The sequence below is a fragment of the Diceros bicornis genome, chromosome 6, assembly GCF_020826845.1.
Source record: "Diceros bicornis minor isolate mBicDic1 chromosome 6, mDicBic1.mat.cur, whole genome shotgun sequence".
NCBI lineage: Eukaryota > Metazoa > Chordata > Mammalia > Perissodactyla > Rhinocerotidae > Diceros > Diceros bicornis.
The window spans coordinates 52731423-52750912 of NC_080745.1; the positions used below are offsets into that span (position 1 = coordinate 52731423).

The 19490-nt window shown below is 37.2% G+C and overlaps 1 protein-coding gene across 1 annotated transcript in view; it reads right to left on the minus strand.

Annotated features, from left to right (window-relative positions):
* The window catches only part of PRKG1 (protein kinase cGMP-dependent 1), a 1198754-nt gene that overhangs the window by 1150787 nt on the left and 28477 nt on the right, over positions 1-19490 (minus strand). The window lies entirely within an intron of this gene.

The window sequence follows — 19490 nt, forward strand, 5'->3', positions numbered from 1 at the left end:
CCTGGGTGCCTTTAATCTCTAAGAGGGCCAAATTACCCTCTAAATTATCCTCTAAATCTCTAAGGCTCCAAATTACCAAGATCAATTCCAAAATTTTCTTGCCCATAATTCCTCCTGCACAGCTCAACATCCATAGAGGCAGTGGTCCATCAAAACACTCCAGCTCAGTCTTCAACAAGTCTTTGCTAAGTGCTATCTGATGCTTTCTACTACGGGTGCTGACATAGGTGACAATTCAGTGGCTGCCTAAGTGACATCTACCTACAGTTGCCAACAGGAAATAGTCACCAACTAAAACAATATGCTCAAAAGGAGAGTGGGCAAATACAGTGCATCCTGTTTAAGGCCATGAGCTCTTAATATCAAAAACAGCTAACATCCAGTAGGAAAATAAGGAAAAACAGCCAACCACTACCATTGTGTTCCAAAATTCAAGCTTGTCCTAAGAAAAATCTAGGGTTTTAATCTGCTTTTATTTGAAAATTAAATTTTTCAAAACCAACAACTACTGTAACATTTTTCAAGAAAAAAAAAAAAGAATTAATTGAGGAATATTACTGGATAGAGCAAGGTTGGAAGAGAAAATGCAGGATGAGAAGCAGTGAGGAGTAACTATATTTTAAAATGTTAGTAGGCACCAAAATGATAGGAGTGTTTATCTCTGTGGTGATGGTATTAGGAATAATTTTTACTTTTTTTTTTCCTTTTTTTAATTTTAGAAAAAAATGAAATAAGTATATGAAATGTCTATTATCTGATTACAGTATGCTATAAACTACACACACTTAGTAGCCATCTCTTAGCTGACCAGAAATGTGAAATGAGAGAAAGATATTTAAAGCTCCAGTATCAGAAAACCCTTAACGCCATGGCTTTTCACCTTTGAAAAGGTCCTACACATCTTGGAGAATATGATTAAAATTAATACTACGCTTCCCTGAAAAAGTATTTGTACACACAAAACTTGCATCTCAAGGAGAAATTAAATTTTTTTTTCTTAAGCTGGAGACAGAATTCCTTTTAGGAAAATCAAGATTATTTGCTTTGTTTAGCAAAAGCATTAATGTAAAAAAGATGGAACTCAGAGTGTAGATTAAAAGAAAAAGCACAAAAGAACAAAATTTCTCTGCATAATAAAGTAATATTACTTACTCTGGTATTTGAAAAAGAAGAGAGAAGTGAGGGTGGTAAAAATTGGAGGGGAAGTTAGTGCAACCAGTAAGACTTCAGGGGGCAGGGACACCAGAAGAAAGAAGAGCCAAGAAGAAACATCCAGTGATTTGAATGACAAGAGTTAAAAACAAAAAACAAACACAGAAATATAGAGTATTTGGTTTTAAATTACTCAAAATCTTTAATAAAATTATGCTACTTACGCAGCTTTGTGTCAATGGTACTCTGGACAAATTTTTAAAAATCTGAATGAAGAAATTTTAAAAAATTTAAAGAGTATCCATTATGATCTGATGTATTGCAGAAATGGAACAACAGGTGAAGTAGTAGAGCTGTGGAGAACTCAAAGCCAGAAGTGAGGAGGGGAATAATATGTTTCCCAAGAATTTCCTTAGATATTGAGGGAGTGCTAGGTTTGGGGGGCTCCAGCCAAGCTTACTGAAACATTAAACGACAAGGCATCTTCAATAGATCAGGTGTGGAGATATCCAGGACATTGACGTCTGGATTATACTTAAATTTCAGTTAGTTCAAGGATGTAACCTAGCTAAGGATCCCAGGGTAAGCAACACCATCCTAATGGCATTCATTCATTGTTGACACAGATAATATTTATTGACCTCCTACTATATGCTCTGCTAGAACCAACATGAAAGACAGGTTCTCCAAGACCAGATCTCAGAAAGCAAACTCATTATGCTTGCCTGAGAATAGAAGAAACAATAAATTCTAAAGAAAAAAACATAATATGATGCCAAGGTACCAAATATAAAATCTAACATGAGTACAACATGTTTTGTGTGCTCCCTGTAATTTTTCCAACTGCCTAGGGTGCCAGGATAATGTTTTAAAAGATTACAAAACTTAGGTCAGTGCTTAAGACTATTTTTAGACTGATTATAAGGTTAAAAGGTGATTTTTGAAATTATGCTTAGGACGCACCCACAGAGGTCTCTTAAAACATGAAAAAAAAGTCTGAGACTAAAACGAATGAAAAGCACTGGGATCATTTCCAAAGCATGCAACAACTTGTTTAATTTGACATACAATTGTTATAGCCCCTTCTGTTAAAATCATTGAAGTCTCCCAGCTGAAAGCAAAACTCTAGTAATGCTACTGATGATTTTCATCTCTAGCTACAAAAAAAAAATGCCATAAATTTGTGCAAGTGGACAATAAACTGCCAGTAAAATTTATGCCAATCACCTGAACACTCTGTCTTATACTATATAGATGGTAATAAGGACTATAAGTGAACTTGTGATTTGAGAATGGAGAGTTTCTAATTGCGTATCTGCAACAATATTTGTAAACTGAGCACAGTGTGTACAGTACGAATCCCAACAAGAAAAAAAAATATGTTCTTATTAAAGCAGAAACAAGCCTGAACATCTTTATGTTGTCACTGGCAATTTCCTAACAAAAGGGGAGAAAAACCTTGGTTCTGGCCTGAAATTTAGTAACTAAGAAATAAAAAACACTTATGGAATTGAAAAACAATAAAGTCAAAATTTTATAACTCCTGCTAGGTTCAGAAACTTCTGATTAAAGTAAAATAAAGTTAATATCAAAAATACATTCTCACTAAATTTTTAAAGTGTGAGGCTATTTAATTAATTGCCTTTGAATGAACAATTTATAAATACAGTAAAATATTTTGGGTCTAAAAATCCTTTTAATTTTTTATTCATCTCCCACAGGTATTGGTAAAAGGCTTTGTCTTCTTAAACTTGGGTTTTTAAATGGTTTTCTATATCTTAGTGTTTTTACTTTCCACTTTCTAAAGTAATTCATACTTCAGAATCATCCAAGACATACCTAAACAAACATAGAAATAGCTTCCTTGTTAAGTAGAATTTAGAATTTGTTTACATTAGCTGTAAGTCAGTTTCTCATTTAATCTAAGAATTCATTCTGTCTACTATTTTGACCTGGGAAAGTAGACTCAAGAGTCATATAGTCCAGGGTTGAATTTGGGTCCCTCCTTAATAAATCTTACTTGTCAGAGTCGTTGCGTAGACTGAATGCAGTGATGCAGGAAAGTCGCTAGTGTATTATAGGCACCCCATAAATATTAATCCCTTCTCTTTCCTACTACTATGTGCCAGACATAGAGCTGGAATTTTGTCAGTCAAGTCACAGGCTTGGAATTGGATTCTCTGAATATAATTCAGGCAGTCCCAGGTAAGAGTGCTTATGCCCCCATTTACTTAATAGCCGAATAAACAAATGAAGGTTCTGTTTCCCTTCCCACTGATTTCACGAATTTTATTCTAAAGGTCAGCAAGAAGAACTGAAGCTCTTGATGAAAAGCATGAAAGGAAAAGATGAGTCAAGAGAAAATTTTTCACTCTCCTTCCCAGAGTCCCTCTCTCTGCTCCCCAGCTCCCAGCTCCAGGCTCCTCCCCAATCTGCGCGCCCACCTCCACGCTTCATACCTGTCCTCCAGGATCATACCCCAGATACACCCAGCTCCAAACAACAAACCTGCATGGGAACTTTCCGAATGGATCTATTAGCATGATCAGATGAAAATAATACCTTTCACATATTTATTCAACACATACACATTGAACACCCTTTATGAGCCAAGCAGTGTAACTAGAAACTAAGGTTACAATGGTGAAACTAGATAGGGCCTCTGTTCTCATGGCATGTATAGCCTGGTGGAAAAGCAAAGAACAAACAGATCAACAGATAATTATCCAGGTAGGCTCCGTAGGTATAATAGGGACCATGATGAAGTACACAGCACATTGGCAGGAGTGAGGAGACAGCAAGGAGCATGTCTGGTAATATTTAACAATGGTGATTTTAATATTAAAGCATAAAATGGAATACAATCGAAATGTTCAAGAATAAACATTAGGTATCTTGTACCACATTAATTAAAAATGATATTTCAGAAGAATATGTGATCACAGGGTAAATATTAATTTTATATTATTTCATGAAAGAGCAGGCTACCAAAAGTACTGTATTATTCCCTTTTTTGTGTTCAAAACATAAGTATGTATGCAGAGAAAAATAGTAGAAAGATATATAACAAAATGTCAGTGGTTATCTCTGGGTATGAGGATTATAAGTGATTTCACTTTTTTAAACTTGTCTGTAGTTTCTAAATGATCCACAAAGAGTATATAGTAATTTTGTAATTTAGTAAAAATATATTTTTAATGTAAAGTATTTTAAAAGAGTTTACCTGAGCAGTTCACACTTACCAAATGCCTACTATGTATAATGGTCTGTGCTAAGTGCTGAAGCCACAGAGCTAAACAAGGAATGCTCCACGCCCTTGAGCAGCTCCCAGCAGAGATGTAGCCATGTAGTAAACACCCATGAGCAAGGTATTGTGCAGGTATTATGTTAATAAAGCCTGATCATTTACCCAGAACTGATTTTCCCCTAACCCCTACCACCAAGACAGCAGGAAGACTTAATGTTGCCTTTGTCTTTTGTGACTGACAAATTATGAAACAACAGAATATTGAGAATACTCTTCTGCTGTCTCCTGCTCTAAGACCTATAATTATCAGGAAACTGGTAACATTGTTAATGACACTATGATAACCAAATTTATTGAGCACTATTTCACATAATCATTAAACAACCCTACGAATTAACTAGCATTACTATTCAGATTTTATAGATGTGGAACAGAGGCACAGAGAGGTCAAGGTCAAGGTTGCACTGCTCATAAATAAAGGAGCCAAGATTTGAACCCAGGCAGTCTGAACCCAGAGCTCAAACCCTGATCATTATGCTTTTCTGTCTTCCTTTTACAACCATTAGCATCATCTGTGTCCTCCTCCTGCCACATACCTATTTTCAGAATTCCAAATAAGAACAAGCCACCACCTAGAGCTGATGTTAGAGAGAGAAGGTTGGGGAGAACAGTCTGAGGGCAGGGTTGATCTCCTCAGCACCCAGCACAGGCTTGGGATACAAAGAGGCTCAACAAATAATTTGCTGTATGAATGATCCAGAAAGCAGATTCATTTTGAAGCTCTCACTCCCAATATTAGCTTATTTTTTTAAGCATTTTCCTCGTTCTTCTACAAAACAAGTGCAGGACAGGGAAAGATCTGTTTAACTAGGAGTTTCAAATTATATTTTTTTCTGAATTTTATATAGCAGTTTTATAGTAATCCTAAAGGTATATAATATACATAATTTTGCTCATTTGATAGTTTATGGCAAAAATGATATGAACTCTAAGTATAAATTCCTCTAGTTAGCATACACAGCACTTAGATTTTGGGGGGTTGGGCTAGATCTTATTGGAGCTTTATGACAAACCAATGTTATGGACTGTGGACAAAACTAAATTACCATTGAATGACTGTACAAACTAAGGTTTTCATAAAAAAGACATATGGATAATTGTATATTTCTAGAAATGGAAGAATTGCTGGCACAAGCTGTGACGTGCATGATAACATTCTGTCTGTCTCATATTTAGATTAACATAAATCACCAACAAACTGCTCATTATTCATTGCCTGTGGAATAAAGATAGTGAGTCACTTCTAATAGTTCCTGTCCTGATGCACTCTTCAACTTACCCACTGTTCAGAAACTGAGAGAGAAAGGATCACATTTTCAAACCCAGATGAAAAAGTAATTAAAATATAGAGAATATATTGTGGGTCTTAATCTCTAGGCCCATAGAGAATGCTTGCTGCCTAACAAAAATATTTAAAGTAAATTAACACTTTCAATTTCCAAATGTGATTTTTTCACATATTTCACTTATTAATAATTGCATTTCTTTTCCTCTATTTGAATTCTAATCATTGTCTAGAAGCATCTCATTGCCTCTCGTGTGAGGCAATGCTGTGTCCTATAAAGCATTCTGAGTTAAAGAGAAAAGGAACCCTCAAAAGATTTAAATCTTAAAAGGAACAACAGGGATATTAGGAACCATAAAAATAAATGGACAAACTTGAAATAAAAGCAAACATTAAAAGATATAATGTGATGAAATGCTTAAATACAATGTGTCGGAGGTATTTGCTTTCTTTCCTTCCTCCCATGTACTCGATTAGTATAAAAATGGCACTGGCTTTGCAAACATAGCTCTCTGTATGACAGATATTTTCTTCACCAATTTTCATTACTAATTTTGGAAACCATACCTGTATGAGATACATGGTTTGAAACAATTCTTCACTCTGAAATGTGTTTAGAGGATTGTGTGGTGGGTACAACAACACATATTTACTGAATATCTCCCATGTGCAAGGCAATGCCTAAATCAGCCAACTTAAATATATTTCCCCCTGATATTGGGGATGGGACTCATTTCCCTCATTCAACAACAAGGATGAAGAAAGCAATGTGGGTAAGGCTAGAAGGTTAGACTGACTTCAAATTCTGGCTCCATCACTTATGACTTACTAGCATGTTTCCTTAGAAAAAGAGGCTAGGATAATGGCTGGCACAGTTAGCTTTCAATAAATGTTTGCCATTTTTATTATTATTATTAATGAGGAGAGCCAATATAAAAAATGGAAATGGGGGTGTCATGTTTGTGAGAATATGATGGAGTATTAGCTATTTAAAGCAAGAGCAGTTCATCCAAATGGAGATGTCCTATGAGCAGCTGGACACAGGAGACTGAGACAAAGACGAGACCTGGAGTAAGTTTAGAGAGATGAGAATGTGAGCTTTCAGAATGATAAGCATTCTAAGACAGGGGATATAGAAAGGCATGGACGTTAGAGGACAGCAAGAGGAGGAAAAAAACAGTAATTAGGCAAGTAATTAGGAACTGTAGTGGAAATAAGTCATCTCAGAGTGAATGCACACACACATAGATATATTATTGGGGGGGCTGTGTATTACACTCAACACACGCATGTATCTCCACCGCCTCTAGAAATAAAATTTCTTAAATTGAAAGTGCAGAAATTAAAAAAAGAAATCAACAAGGCAAAGAAGGTAAGAGAGGAAATAATAGCAGGTAAGAGTTGCCAGCAGGGCTTTGGGAGTAAAACTTGGAGGAGCAACAGAGCTGAGAATGCTGATACCAAATACCTGTGGAGGAGTGGTGCTAATGAGCAGCAGGTCAAAGAACATCAGAGAGGCAGGAATTGGAGACAACAGGTATACACAGCCCCCTCATATCTGTTGTCTCTCTGCTCAGCTCCAAGAACACTGGCAGCTGCTTCAGGAGACTGGAATGTTCTCAGCAGACACTGATCAGCTGCAAGATTCCTCAACAGAACCTCCAGGTCCCCCACTCAATTTCACTACAGTGAAGTCCACCAATTTTAATGTTTTTCCCACACAGAACATCCAACCAGCTTTGAAATAAATTTACTTCATATAAGTAATAGTCTGTATTGCTTTCTAACCCACTTACTACAATAGAGTCCTCAACATTTCTTTAGGCTTTCTTGTTCAATTGAGAAAACATCTAAAAGCACAGGGTTAATTAATTTCCTAGTTCAAGGTCTAATAGTGTACCTTTTCCTGCTTAACATCCCAGTAATTTTATATTCGGATGATGAAATGTACAATTAACATTTATGTGGTATAATCTTGTGTCAACAGAAAAAGAATACAGGCAGTTATCAAAAAGGTAAAAAGAAAAAAAAAGAAAGCAGACAAATGAGAAGTAGAAAACCACTACAAATAGCGATCCGTACGGGGAAACAAAACAGTGAGGGCTGAGAGAATTTAGACAGACCTACAGTTTACTTCCAGCTTTGCCACATACTGGCTGTGTGATATTGAATAAGTCACTTAACTTCTCTGAGTCTTAGTTTACCTATAAAATTGGGTCACAGTATCCACGTTGCAGGGCTGATAAAATGAGATACTGCACACAGATACAATATGCTTGATGCACAGTAGCCACTTAATACATATCAGTTTCCTTCTTTATTCTTTCCCATACACCCCATGCCCTCCATTCTAACCCTTGTGCCTAGAAAATAAATAATATCTCTTTAGAAGCTTTTGGTTTATAACCACCTGAAGCATTTATTGAAAATTTGCCATCTCTTTATCTTTTCTGCTAGAGTCTCTGGTCTCTGGCCAAGGTTTATGAATAGGAACTTGCCCTCAAGGAACTTTCAATTTAGTTGAGGAAATCAACATTCACGCAAATTTAAGAGCTATAGCTGACCCATTTTACAAGCAGGATAAATACGACTCCAGATAAGAGCAGCCTAGGGAATTAATTCCAATAACTTTTTATTCATTCCCTATGAATTCCAATCTACCCACTAGGAATTTGTAAAACACAGGGCTGAATTCTGAAGGTAAAATTTAGAAAGTTCATCAATGAATACTTTTGAAAGTGGAAACAGAGTCAAGACTGATCTTTCTCAGAAGACATAATCCTTGAAGGTGGGAGGAAGTCTAGGAATCAGGTGACCTCTTGAGTCCTTTCCCATCAGGGTCTCTAATTGGTAAACAGATTAAAATCAGTGGATCAAATGTGACCTTCTGAAACTGAAGGGAAGTGCACCTGAAAATTCTGCACGTATATTTCTTTGTTTGGTTATACAGAGTGAGTTGCATCAGGAAGTACTCTCTAGTACAAAGAATTTAAGCAAATTTCAAAAGACAAGTAGTCTTTTGGAAAAAAATTGATCCTTTGAATCAATTTCTTCTCTGATTTTGGAATATCATTACAATTCATGCAGTCTCATGAAGTAGCAGGTAAGCAAGAACATGTGACAATGGTTCACATATTTAGATCTTCATAATTCTTTTAAATAGCATAAAGTGCTATATCATCTTTTGAAAGAGAAAAATTTTTGTTTGAGAGACATAATTTATGAATAATTTATCCCAAGGCTTCTTATAAAAAAAATAAATATTATCATTTGTGTTCATCTGACCCCAAAGATAAATACAGTGTTCAACTTACTACTTATCCAACATTTAATTCCCGAACATCTACTATGAGGGAGGCACCATAGAAAGAGGTATACCAAATGCATTGAATGCCTTGTATTTCCGTTTTTCTAACAACAACAAAAATTAATATCTGTTGGCTGCTTTCTCCGTCAGGAGTATGTTTATTACTTGACAGGCAGAATCCTAATTAATCTTCAAAACAGTTCTACGAGAGAGATATTTATTACTATTATTTCCATCACAATCATCATCATCCCCAGTGCACATACGAGAAGTTAAATTACTTGGCCCAGGTGACCCAGCCAGTGGGAGTCCTGGTTTGAACCTAGGCAGTCAAGCTCCTAAACTCACACTCCTACATTTGCATAATGTTTTATACTTCCCTCAAAGCCATGATTTCATTTGACTGTCACAAGAAATTTATGAGATGGGAAAGGAGTTTGTTTCCAAACAAACAAAGGAGAAATTTAAAGAACTCATTCACGGTCACGACTTGTTGAGGTCACAGTTGGGCCTGGAATCCAGCTCTTGTGGTCTGCTGTTATTTCAGTAAGTTCTCCTACAGCTGAATCCAACGAGCACATTCTTTCACGTTCCTTATAATACATCCTCTAAAATCTCTCAAGTTTTATGACTTCTGACATTCTGGCATAAGAAGTATGGCAACAAAGGAAATAGAAGAGCTGACTTCTGTTTAAAATAGCTACAGGCTAATGATACGGACTGTTAAACTCTGGATGCTGAGACCTTTCTCAAATATAAACCATTAGACAAGAATGAGGAGCCTCTTTCCAGAGCAGCAGACGCTGATCTGGTGACACAGCCCTTGGTTATAATGACTTCATTTCTGTGATGCCAAATGAATAATACCTGCGTGATCATGCTGGGTGATGGATGTTGGTGCAGTCGAGTGACCTTGATCACCTCCCTGGTATTGAATTGTTGCCATAAAGGTTGAGTCTTCCCTTTCCTAGCCATTATTTTGAAGCAAATTCGCCCAAAGTGAAATGGCAGCTTGTGCTTTTTGTAACCTTACACTGCAAATCTAATATCTGACACCAAAATGGAAATAATAAAATGGCTTTATTTGGTATTTTTCCATTCCCACACAGTTGTCTGTGGATGAAGGGAGAAGTAAGAAAGGTACCTTGTATTCTTTGAGAGGACAGCTGCTAATAATCTATTGATTATTTTTAAATAAATTTTTAACTAAAAAAAGCACAGATAGGATTCTACTTATGGGGCTTTGAAACACAGAATTAAATTTAGTAAGGCAAGTTAGTTTCGGTGACCTGTGAAACTATAAGTTTATATTCTAGAATGATCAAACATTTAACTGAAGACAGCTATAGAAATAACAAACAAACCAGACACATTTCTAAAAGAAAATTACCCCCCTGGTTTTGCCAGGCTTCCAGGGTAGCAGTTTCTCACTTATTAAAGCCAACGAACTGAAATCCACCCTTGTTTTGATCTGGTATATTTCTCGTTCTTCCCTGATAATTGTCTACATTTCCTCTTATTTCTTTGTCTTTCCACTCTACCTATCTGAATTCTTCTTGCTCTTCTTGTTTTCCGCCTTCTCTCCCCTCTCTTTTCCTAGCAATAAAATTAAGCAGATTATTATAATTTCGCTGTTGTTGCTTCCTCACTGTCCTGCTAAGCTCATTCTTTTCTAAAGCTCTAGGCTCTCATTGAGAATACAGCCAAATCCAATCAACAGATAGTCACTAGCTGACTTACATGTAGGCACACAGGGAAACAGTGCCGCTTAACTCCACTGTGGCCCTGCTTCAGATCTGATAAATAACCGGTTTAAAAACAAGAAAAAGTCCTTTTATGCTCTCTAATATTTAATTATTTGATCTCATTCCTGAAAGCCAGGAGAAAAATAACTTGGGGATTCCTCAAAGAAATTTCTCATTTGGAATTCCTGAATTTTAATAAATTAGCATATCTGGTTTTTACACCAGGCCTTTTTTTTTTAAGAGGTAATATGGGGCACTGGAGCTCTTTGTCTTGCTCAAACATTCATCAGTTTCCCCTTAGTGGTTTTGAATAACAGAAATAAGGTCACTGGAATAAGCTGCTTCACAAGAAAAAAGATCTTTCACTTTGATTGTCTCAGCCCTACCTTAATGTGTTTATCTGTGATAAATGCCTCGTCTTTGTCTAGCATTATCTACCAGAGAAAAACCAACTGTATATAATTATTACAACCAGGGCATCATTTCTTTTCAGTTTGATATTTTAAAGAACGAATGGCTGTCAAAATGAGCTGACAGTGAGGACAATTAAGGAGTTCGTTTCCTGGGTTGCATACAAGAACCTAAGAGGCTTGAAGAGCAAAATACGCTGGTAATAAATAACTACTTTCCACTTGATGTGATGCTATTTTGATCTGGTTGTTTTAATGGTCTCTAGAAAATTTGGAGATTATTTTCCTGTCCTATGGTATCCCTAAGGAGACATAATAAAAATTAGGATTCTCTTACATGTTTCTAAAGCTTTAATCTTGGGAAAACGTTGAAAATGGCAAGATTTAATGATAATGATCTTGATGTAATCATTATAATTTATATTAGAAAGTATTGATGCCTATTCAATTTTAGATAGACCTCAACAAAAATTAGGTTAATGTTAACAAAATCAGTGAGGTTCTGCAAAAGGGGCACGAATAAGAGTAAGTACCAAACTTGATTATGCAATAATCTTATTGGGAAAACTGCCCGATAGCCTATAAGCAAGCTAGATAAATAGACCACCCATTGAAAAATCCATGGAACACTAACCTTTCAAAAAGAACAGTAGGTCAATATACATTTGAGAAGTGTAGTGATACAGATATTACCTTATTTCTCCCTTGAAACACACAGGATCAATGAGACGCCAAACCTGCTAATAAGAATTTGTGAAGCATTCAGATTCATCAAGTATTCCCGCAGTAGAGTGTTGCAGAAGCATCAGAACACGGGCATGCACCCCGGGCAGCCACATACGACCCGCTGGCTTAATGCTCTGCAGTTGCCATCTGGAAACTCGTAATAATTTTTTAATAAGGAGTCCCACATTTTCATGTAGAACTGGGCCCCAGAATTATGTAGCCAGTCCTGAGTCAGAGATTTGGATTCAGACAGATGCAGAGTTGATTCTGGGTCTAGCACTACCTTAGTGAAATGGCGTTGATTTGCGTAATATCTCTGAGCCCCCATTTCCTCTTTGGAAAATATTAATACTCACTGTCAGAGTTTTAAAAATTAAGAAAGATAATGCATATAAAATGTGCAGGATGGCCCCTATCATACATAAGTGCTTAATAAATCTTAGTTCTCTGTCTTCTTCTCCACCCTATTTAATTCCTTACCATCACTGATGACTATTGTAAGGATGTTACTGTGAGGACGAGTTGTACCTTTAGGTCAGTATCCTGAAGTTATCCACAGCTAGCTGGATAACTGGATAACTGGCCTCACTTGGAAAGAAAAGAAAACAAAGATCGGGTTGAAGCCACACCTCAGCATGTAGCCTGAACGCAAGACAGTGTGGGTCAATAGCTCACTTGGTACTTGTCATTCCCTTGAATAAAGAAACTAGTGTGGCTGACTGGCATTAGGTTTCATGTGACCTCAAACTCTAAAGTGAGGCGCTAGACCACATGGGTGGGACTTGGGAAGGGAGTGATTTAAAATCTGATCTGTTAATTTTAGCTCATCACCCACCTCCATCTGATGTAACAGGTTGAATTTGGAGATTGAAAGAGAATTTTTTTGGCATTCTCTGTCCCATTCTTACCTATTGGGGTGTGAGAAAGAGACACAGGATATTTAATTCCCTCTGAACTAGTTTCTTAGGGCTGCTGTAACAAAATAGCACAAACTGGGCAGTTTAAACAACAGAAATTTATTGTCTCACAGTTCTGGAGGCTAGACGTTCAACATCAAGGTGTTGGCAGAGTTGATTCTTTCCGAGGGCTGTGAGGGAGAATTTGTTTCACGCATCTCCCCTCGCTCCAGTGATTTGCTGGCAACCTTTGGCATTCCTTGGCTTGTAGATGCATCACACTGACCTCTGCCTTCATATTCACATGGCATTCTGTCTGTGTATATGTCTGTGTCCAAATTTCCCCTTTTGGTAAGGACACCAGTCATATTGGATTAGAGTCCACCCTACTCCAGTATGACCTCACCTTAACTGAACTAATTATATCTGCAATGACCCTATTTCCAAATAAGGTCACATTCTGAGGTACTAGGGATGAGGACTTCAACATATGAATTTTGGGAGATAACATTCAACTCATAACACCCTCCTTCAAGTCAAGTGAGAAGGTTTGCTTTATGAGGCTAAAAGAATTTTCCCCTTGTCTTCCGTAGTTTGAAGGACCTGGGATGCCTGAGAGGTCTAAAGCTCTGCCTGGAGCAGATTCAGCCTGATGACAGAGTAAAGGTGGCTGCATTGGGATCTAGTTGTTCTTCCACTGACAGTGAGACAAAGGTGAGTGTTTTCAGGGGACCAAACTTGAAGCTAGCCCAAGAGGATCATCTGAAGGGCCAAAGGGATGCCAGCAAAGGGTCTGAGCAGGACAGAAGGGAGCAGCCAGCCAAAGGAGAAGTGTGCCTCCATGAAGAGAGCTGCTCAAAGAGGTTCCTAGCCAGAGTGCCTCTAAGGAATCTGAACAAGTGTCCAAAACAGACAGAGTCAGCTTTGCTTATCAGCCTTAATCAGAGGACACCAACATCCCATGATACCAGAACCAGCCAGTTAAGTCAGAGCCTTTCCACTGATCAGACACAGCAAGTATTGAGTACAGGAAGAGGAGAGCAAGCGAGAAAAAAAAGCCAGACATGCCACTCTTTCTCAATGCAACTTTCAAGCCTGACAGAGGATATAGCCAGGGGAGGGAAAATTTTTAAATTTGAGTGAGTTTGGAATTTTGATATTTCACCAGATGGGAAATTTTAATTTACTAATGTAGGATTATTCTTGTGATTGAAGGAGACTAGAAAGGTAGGGTACCTGCACAAGATTTAACCCAGGAGAGAGGAAGAACAGGTCTATGGAGCACGTTTAGAAGGGAGAGGTGATAAAGAAAAACGTAGCATTTAAGCCTATATCCTATCAGTCCAGCTGGTTCAATCAACTGGGTACCTGGGCTTTATGTTGCCCAAAGTACAGTAGCATGGCAGGTAGGGGCTCAGTGTATATTGTTACATAATATTTTTTTTTAATTACTTCATCACTCAGCCTCAATTTCTTCATCTAAAAAGGATCTGTGTCATAAGGTTATTGTAAATATTAACTTAAGTAGAATCTAGATAAAGTATGTAGAACTGAGTACAAGCTTAATAAACATGAGCAGTTTCATTACGCATGTGAGGAACGTACATATCCTGCTGGTGATCCAGGCAAGGGAGAGGCAATAAAAGTCCGCTCCATTGAACACTGATCTCCAACATAATTAACCATACATCATTGGCTATAATTTGGGCTTAAACAAGAAAACATATTGATTACTCATATAGTTAAAGACTCATAAAATAACAAATTATTATAAGTACTAAATTCTGATTTATACTGAAGATCCTGATTTAGTTAGAAGCACTTCCTTTATGTGCAAATAAAAATCAACACCAAGTCATACTCACCACACTTCAGCAGTAAAAGCTGCTTGGATGGACATCTGGAATTCTGATACAGAGGTTGTGTTTGAGCAATGGAGATGTTAAAATTTCAATATTGTCTATTATCCTAGCATGTTAAAAATGACAGTCAATTAAAATGGCATAAATGTTTCACCATTCCAAATATAATGCTTAAAACATGGAATATTTGCCTGGAAATCTTTGGACCAGCAGAATCTCTGCCAGTTCTGAATGTTCTTGGCTAAATTTTAAAGTGAACGCTGTTTTGTGCTATGCGGCTTTCTTTTCGTTTGTTTTCCTCAGAGCACGGCCAGGGTTATCGAAACTATAAAGATAGCTTGGTAATTACCAGAGGAAAACTTTGGCTTAAATTCGAATTGGAATTGAACTACAAAAAGCAGTGAATTTTAGAGTCCAGAGAAAATGCCCAGGTTATGCAATATTTTTATTTCTAATCTGCTTTTCGTATGACATAAGTGATTAATTTAAACAACTCCATATGATTTGATTAATGGGAAACCATCTGTGTGAATTTACCCAGTAACAAGAGAAAAGTCAATGCAGGATGATATTAGTGCACAGGTCACGATTTCTTCTAGTTTCCTGAGTTGTATCTCTGCTTTCATAAGCCTGATCTTTGACACAATTATTGTACCAAACTTCTTAGTGCCTTATAGAGAAATCCCATTGGAAAGATTACTGTGGAGAGGGCTACAGCTTTCCCTATGTCCTTACATAACGGTTGCGTAGCACATACAAAAGGCGTAGTGTTCAGACTGAATTTTTCACAAGGCAAATTTGGACAAGTGTCCTTTATTTCATATATGATGTTTCATACTTGAAGAAGGGCTGTTAAAATTATAAAGTGTTTGAAATTTTAGGGCATTACAGATGATCTAGTCTTACTTCCTAGTTTGACAAAGTGACAAGTGAGGTCCAGAGCATTCATATTCTCCCTCCATCCTTCTGGGTTACACATAGCTTAATGGAACCACCAGTATTAGAATCCAGATCATTTATCTTCTGTCAAATGCCCTTTCTACTTAGTCAAGCTGCCTCACTAGTTATGTGAGTGCATGCTTATGGATACTCATTTTTTAAATATTAACTTATCCTAATTTATTTTAGCATAAATGTTAAATCCTATGTTCTACTTTGGGTATATTTGTTATCCAGAGTAAGAGTGGACAAGAATTTTTTTTTCTAATGGATTTACATTTGGGCAAAAAAATTAATTCAATTATCAAGGTGTGTTTGTTCTTCCCATATTGTGTTCACTTCTTGAATGTCAAGCAACTCACTTGGGCTCAGACGAGGTTTATATTAAAGGGCTGGAGACTACATGCTGTTTGCCAGACCCTCCCTTCCTGTCTTTGGTAAAATTCAATCACACTAGGTACTCAGGAGGAAGTAGGGAGAGAAGGGAGGACCTTGCTAAAGGAAGGCAGCTAAAAGAAAGGAGACATTCCCAGACCTGGAAGGGAAGAGAAATCAGTGTATTCAAAGGTGAGAGGGATCTGCACAAAGCTGAGCAGTAGTACCCTGAAGAGATGTCAAGAGATAAGGAGTGCCTCGGAGATGAAACCCAGACACATGGGGCTCCAGCCACATCAAAGATTCCTGAGCCCTAAGAGGGGCCCAGAAACAGCAGAGCCACCAGACCTGAGGTCCCTATGCAAACTGGGACAATGGGTGTCTCAGCAAGGACAAATGTAGTCTGATTACTGATGACTGGAAGGGCCTCTCCAATGTTTTGGTGATGGGTCAAGATCCTAGGACCTTTGTACAACCCCAAGGAAGAGAGAACTCCAATAATGACTAGGACTGAACATCCAACAGGAGCTCAAGGTCAGACATGTATTGATATAATAAAAATAAAGAGAGGTATTTCTTGCACATCTGAGTTTGTGCAATAAGATTTATACTCACTACATGAACCAGACTTTTATTTTTAGTTGATAGAAGATCTGCAGGCAATTAGATAAGGAGAAAAAGAAACTATTTTAAGTTTTATCTACTCTGCACAGTCTGCCAAATACGGTAAAGATGAAAGACTTCCAACCAAGGCACTTGACTGAGCTGGCAAGAATTTGTCCTGTCTTTTTGCAAAATGGGTCAGAATTATTAACTGAAGATAGAATTGTGATGGAGAGACACAATTGAATAAACAAATAGAACAGCTTCCTAGGTTTGGTAGCAAGTTCTAGCAAAAGTTATATTTGCTGAGAAATGCTATGGGAACCAAGAGGGTGGGCTGGTCTTTGGTAAAATTGTGAAGGAAGTATAGTTTGTCATCAGAACCCAACTCTCTAGGATTCTTCCACCCTGTTAGATTCCCATCAGAAGCTCAAACCCTGCAGTGGCTGTCTCTGTAAGATTGCTTTGGAACTTATTTTTCTTCCTCCTATATCAAAATTTACCTCTTCTTCCAAGACTCTGTGAAATAATCTGAATAAACAATGAACTATATTTGATAACTTCTGGTCTTGATTTAATAGATTAAACTTAATAAAATGTACATTTTTATAGGGATCCACAATAAAACAAACAAATAAATCTATAATAAAATGTACATTTTTATAGGGATCTTCACTATTTTAACTTACGTGCACGCACACACACTTAGGAAAGAATTTCAATAGGCACAGTTTTGGGATACAAGAAACACTTTAATAAACTATAAATATGATCTCCAAATTCCAAAGATGGTCTCACCAACATACCCCATCTCCCGTGCTCTTATTACAAAGTGACATTGACATTCCTCCATCAAAAGATGGGATCTAAGGCTTCTGCCTGGTCCTATTGAGATGATATCCCTTTGAGACTCAGCCACCATGCATTCCTCCATCAAAAGATGGGATCTAAGGCTTCTGCCTGGTCCTATTGAGATGATATCCCTTTGAGACTCAGCCACCATGCTGTGAGGAAGTGAAGCAGCCACACGCAGGGGCCACATCTAGGTATTCCAGCACCAACTACAGCCGAGGAACCAGTCAACATCTGGGATCAACTGCCAGACATGTAAGTAAGCAAGCCCTCAGATGATTCCAGCTCCTGCCTGACAGTAAATGGGTGGAGATAAGCTATAATGTAGATTTGTGAGCAAAATAAATGTTGTGGTTATTTTAAGTCATGGAATTTGGGTGTGTTTTTTTCTAAATGCAGCTATAGATCATGTTACACCCTCAAACCTTAATATATGCGTGATTGCCCAATTTGCTTATCTATTTGAATGGCCTTCTTAGATGTAAAAAATTTAAAAGAATAAACATTTGTGAAGGCTTGGAAAATGATATAACAGTCTTAAAATTCGCTGAAGGTTTATTTGCTACCAGTGTGGAGCTGGGCATCATAGTCCTTTCTGTTAGACATTGGGAGAAGAAGAAAACTTCCTTCCAGAAGTTAGGGTTGTTTAGGTTTGAGAATGAAAACTAATTGGTGATTGTAGATGTCACTACCCCTAAGATAGTATATTGAGTAGTTCTGACACAGGCAGGTTTTTAATATTAAGGGAAAATGGGGAATGCTGAGAAATTACTGCCTTGGAGAAAGAAACACTGATTAGAAGAGACTGAAGGAGCTATAGATGCTGAGATATAAAAATCACTTCCTAACTCCACTTCTTAGATGGGAGTTCTCCTGGTCTCTAAAAGTAAGTGGCCCATTGCCTGGGTACACAAGGCCACAGGATAAATGTGGTGGCACATTTCCTACATATGGGAGCAAAGGAATAAAATATGTTTATACTAAAAGTAACACCAACATATTATGGATTAGAAACAAAATGCATGAGAATTTATAAGAAAAACAAGGCTCCTCCAAGAAATTTCTTGTTTGAAGGAGATGGCTTTGGTTTATCTCCTAGACCTTGGGGTATTTTTTAAATGCTATCTTTATCATCTTGCATGATTCCTGTACATTTTACTCATAATTCTAGTTGGTCATCCAAACTACAGTTGGGAGAATGAACTATATCTTAGTTATGCTTTATACTTGAAATCTTTAACACCAACTTTATCACCTCCTTTATCACCCGCTGTGTTCTATGGTTTCTTGAGGAACCCTCATGGTGGAGGAAGGCTGATTCAGGGTATACTGTCCAATAAGTAGCAAGGAAAAGAGAACTCTAAATTTCAAACCCTGCCTGTACAAATAAATTGCCCTCTTTCATTTCAGTTTTGCATTTCAATACTATGTAGTACCACCTGGTACCATTCAGTTCCATGAATGGTCAGCCATCTTGTAGTCCTATAACAGCACTGGTTTGGATGGCTCTTAATGAAATTTAGTACTGAAGACAGTTTGGTTAGTTAAACTCAATGAATACATCAATTTTGATCCATTAGGGAACTTTCTCTGCTCTATCCCCCCTTTCTTTATTTCCAGAGCCCCAAAGTGCAATCATGTGAGAAGACTGCTTTTATGGGGGAAGTTGCTGAAAATCCCACGGACTGAAATGAGCTGAGATTGGGGTTAACTTATTAGGTACTTTTGGTGTCTTCCAAATTGCAGAAGTCTTTAGAAAACTGCTAATATTTCCAAGAGACACCTTTGAGTACCTAAAACAGTCACTGGCACATAGTAAATGCTAAAAAAAAATTTGTAGAATGGATATTTGTTGACAAATGTATATGTTTTGCACACATACCTGTGTGTGTGTGTGTGTGTATATATATATATATATACATATAAACATATATACATACACACACATATATATGCTTAAAGTTACTTTGGTTGTCATGCATATTATTGTTAGTCCTTGGAAAACTCTGAAGAACAAAATGCCAATTATAA